Source organism: Suncus etruscus, chromosome 9, assembly GCF_024139225.1.
Source record: "Suncus etruscus isolate mSunEtr1 chromosome 9, mSunEtr1.pri.cur, whole genome shotgun sequence".
NCBI classification, from domain to species: Eukaryota; Metazoa; Chordata; class Mammalia; order Eulipotyphla; family Soricidae; genus Suncus; species Suncus etruscus.
The window spans coordinates 41,676,996-41,681,202 of record NC_064856.1 but is presented as its reverse complement, the minus strand read 5'-3'; the positions used below and the strand labels follow the sequence as shown (position 1 = coordinate 41,681,202).

At 42.5% G+C, this 4,207-nt stretch overlaps 1 non-coding gene across 1 annotated transcript; it reads right to left on the bottom strand.

The window, feature by feature from the left end:
* Window positions 1–3,899: 3,899 nt before the first annotated feature.
* On the bottom strand, window positions 3,900–4,006 carry LOC126019720 (U6 spliceosomal RNA). Its single transcript, XR_007499347.1, has one exon. It is a non-coding gene; the product is annotated as a U6 spliceosomal RNA (small nuclear RNA).
* Window positions 4,007–4,207: the final 201 nt, after the last annotated feature.

Here is a 4,207-nt window from a genome sequence, read left to right as displayed (position 1 = left end):
CTAGAAAAGCAGATAGAGGCTATAATTTGAAATCCAGAAATATTTAATGACCTGTCATTAAAAATAATTTTATGACATATAAAAAATAAAGTATAGCAGAAACTATACCATATTTATTTTCACATTTTTCTTCTGTGTTAAAAACAAAATTTGTTTCTGTAGCAAATGTTCACTAAATATCCACTAGGTGTCACATATTCTATACGAGGTAAACTCCAGAGACTCGTACAGAATAACTTAATGCATACAAGCCCTTAGAAATCTAACAATCTTGTGAAGAAGAGTTGAAAGTAACAATGTCAAAGGAACAGTCACAAACCATGCAACATAATATGATACTATCGTGGGGGGAGATTGCCTAATTAAAAAGAAAGGAGGCAGGGTGCAGGAGTGATAGCACAGCAGGAGGACGTAAGTACATGGGTTCAATCTCTGGCATCCCATGTGGTCCCTGGAGCCTTCTGCTGAGGGGTCACTCCAGGCTATGTGCTCAGAAATCGCTCCTGGCTTGGGGGACCATAAGAGACACCGGGGGATTGAACCACCGTCCGTCCTAGGCTAATGCTGGCAAGGCAGACACCTTACCTCTAGCGCCAACGTGCCAGCCCCTCCAGGAACAATTTCTGAGAGCAAAACCAGGAGTCACCTCTGAGCACCCCCAGGTGTGAACAAAAACCAAAAAAATTATTTTAAAAAGAAAGTAGGGGTAGGTGTGGAGTTGTACAGCTAGTAGGACTTTTGCTTTGCATGTGCTAGACCTTCATTCCAAGTACCATGCCTTGACAGGAGTGATCCCTAAATGCAGGGCCAGGAGTAAATCCTGAACGCTGCCTGGGTGTGGCTCTATAACAAAAAATGTCAAGGCAGGACAGGAAGAAAGCCTGAGGGCTAAAATGCCTGCTTGGCTTGCTAGAAGTCTGGAATTAGTCTCTGACAATAGATACTCCAGAGAACTGCCAAGAGGTACCCCTTCAGAAGTAGCCTCTGAGTATCACAAAAGCAAAGACCAAAAGCATCACTATTTTCAAGAATAGCTCCCCCATAAGTCTTCCCAATGACTAAATTTCTGTCATTAGATGTCATTCTTTTCCTTTGAGGGACAAACTGTTTAGGTGCTATGTTCTCTGGGGTTGCTTCTGACAGTGCTCAGGAACCATCTGGGATGCTGGGGATCAAACCTTGGTCAACTACATACAAAGCAAACAACCTACCCTCTGACTAATGCTATGGCCCTATATTAAACTGTTTAAATGAATTAGAATTCAAAAAGGTGGGGCCGAAGAAGTAGCACAGTGGTAGGAAGTTTGCTTTACATGCAGCAGACCCAGGATGAACCTGGGTTCAATTCCTAGTGTCCCATATGGTCCCCGAGCCTGCCTGCCAGGAATGATTTCTGAGCACAGAGACAGGAGTAATCCCTGAGCGCTGCTGGGTGAGGCCCAAAAAACAACACACACACACACACACACACATGTTAAAAAAGGTAAGGGCACTATGTGTATAATGTGTGTGGTGTATGTATTTGTGTAGATTCTGTGTGGGCAGTTTCTGGTGTAGTGTGGACTGTTCCTGTATGTGTAGAATCTGTGTAATATGTCAGAAAAAGGATGGAGATCAGGCAGAGAAGATTAGGGCCTGATGATGACGACAGTAAGTACATAGAGAAATAGATGGGTTATATTTTTTCGAAGAGAGGGGACCCAAAGATAGGCAGCACCAACAAAAGAGATAAGGCCTGAAGTGGGGGTGACCTTCACATCTAGATTGATCTTTTTCTGGAACTTTATCAACGTGGAGACAGACAACACACAGTACCCTGAGTTCAAACCCAGCAACATAGGCAGCTCCATTAAAGGATGTGACCCTACCCTGACTCCAACATTGCTGGGAGGGACCCCTATATATATATAACATAATTATGTAAATTAAGTCCATTCTAAAGTCTATTTCATACTAGAGTGATAGGTAAAAGGCTAGAACCATACTCTGTGTGAGGAAGACCTAATTTGATTCCTGGTACCCCAAGCACTTCAAGAGAGTCCTTTGAACACTGTTCAAAACCTCTGAACACTGAGTTCCTGAACACTCCATGGTATGGCCCAAAACAAAAGGGTGGGGGGGGGCAGAATAGAAAATAAGGTTTGATTTAGTGTTTTTCAAGTAGAGGCAAAATCCTTGTGAAGTCCTAGGTAAGGAACTAAGGAATGTTCTGAGCCTCTGTCCTCCAGTATTAATTAGAGGCATATGTGCCAATAACAATGACCTAATTTTAGAAAGCATTATGAGCTCCTATAATTTCATGTAATATTGAGCTGTAGAGATAGGACAGTGAGTAAAGGGTTTGTTTGCATAAGGTCAATCCAGTTAAATCCCCAAAGCCTCATACAGTTCCACAGCTCTGTCAAGAGTCTTCCCTGAGCACAGAGCCCTGAGTAAGCCCTGGACATTGCCAGGTGTGGATTTAAAAAAAGACAAAATTCAATGTTGATTGAACCTACAAAGAAAGTCAATGCTGAATTTACCTTTCAGTTTGAGCATCAGTGATCTTAGTGAACCAATCTTAGTCATTGGGCTAGTGAATGACCTATTTTATGAAGTGGCTTGTTTTTGGAATGATGACATACTCAGAGATAGCTTGTAGTTCTCACATTTTATGATGCTGTGAAGCCTATTAAAACTTCCCAAAGACACTTCTCACTTCCTTTGGGTCTGTGCAAATTATTCTTATTTTTTGTATTTTAGTTTATTTTTCTCCACATTCAGTATCTACTACATGCCAGAAATTTATCATTTTGGGGCTCATACCTGGTGGTGTTCTGAATTTGCCCTCACTCTTTGCTCAGGGATCATATGAATGCCAGGAATTGAGCCTGGGTTAGCCTTGTGGAAGGCAAGTGCCTTACCTACTATACTATTTCTCCAGTTTAATATGCCAGAATTTTTTTATGTGTTTTTATTTGGGGAGGGGCAGTTAGGGTGATACCCAGTGGTGCTCAGGACTTACACCCAGCTCTGTGGTTAGGGATCACTCCTGGTGGTCCTATGGGGAACCATATGAGGTGGGGAGTGGATAGGGGTTAGAAATGTACAAGGCCTTACCTCTGTCCTATCTCTCTAGTCCCCAAAGTGCTTCTTACATCGTTAGTACTTCAGAGGTGCTTGTGAATGAATGCAGATTTTGCTCATTGCCAATGTGAGCTTGGATTTTGGATTTGGTCCACACCTGAAGACACTCATGACTTATTTCTGGCTCCATGCTTAGAGAATAGTTGGGTGGGGAGGTCTCAGGGCATAAGATGCCTAGCCAAAGATTGAATTTGGGCCAGCTGTGTATAAGGCAAGTGCCGTCCTCCTGTAGTATCTGTCCAGCCCCAGCATAATTAAAAAAAATTGTATTTGGAAAACACCCAGCAGTCCTCAGGGCTTACTCCTACTTTGTGCTCAAGGATCACTCCTGGTAGGCTCACGGGAATTATTTGGGGTCCTGGATTGAACCCAAAAAATGCCATACCTTATTTAGTATCCAGCCCCAGTTTGGGATTTTTTTTGTTTGTTTGGTTTTTGTTTTTGGGTCATACTCGGCAGCACTCTGGGGTCACTCCTGGCTCTACACTCAGAAATCGCTCCTGGCAGGCTTGGGGACCATATGGGATGCCGGGTTTCGAACCACCGTCCTTCTGCATGCAAGGCAAACACCCAATCTCCATGATATCACTCTGGCCCCCAGCCCTAGTTTTAAAAGTTTTTTTTTTTTTCTCAGTATCAGGGATGTAACCCAGAACTTCTAACATAAAGACAATTATACTACCACTGAGATGCACTTCCAACTTGGCAAAGATGAGATTTGAATTATGGCTAATATAAATCATACTAATAGACCAACATGTCTTTTTTTTTTTTTTAATATGAAACGCTTCACGAATTAGCGTGTCATCCTTGCGCAGGGGCCATGCTAATCTTCTCTGTATCGTTCCAGTTTTAGTATATGTGCTGCCGAAGCGAGCACTAGACCAACATGTCTTAACTGGAGGCTATATATATGGCCTTTTGTATGACCCTAGGTAAAAACTGTAATTTGAGGGCCATGTCACAATATTAGGGGACAACCAGTAACACATTTAAGCTACAGGAAAGAAACATTCAACTTTGTAACAGATTCAAGTAAAGAAGAGAAGGTGACACTTTGCAGGGAGGGACTGGAGAGAAA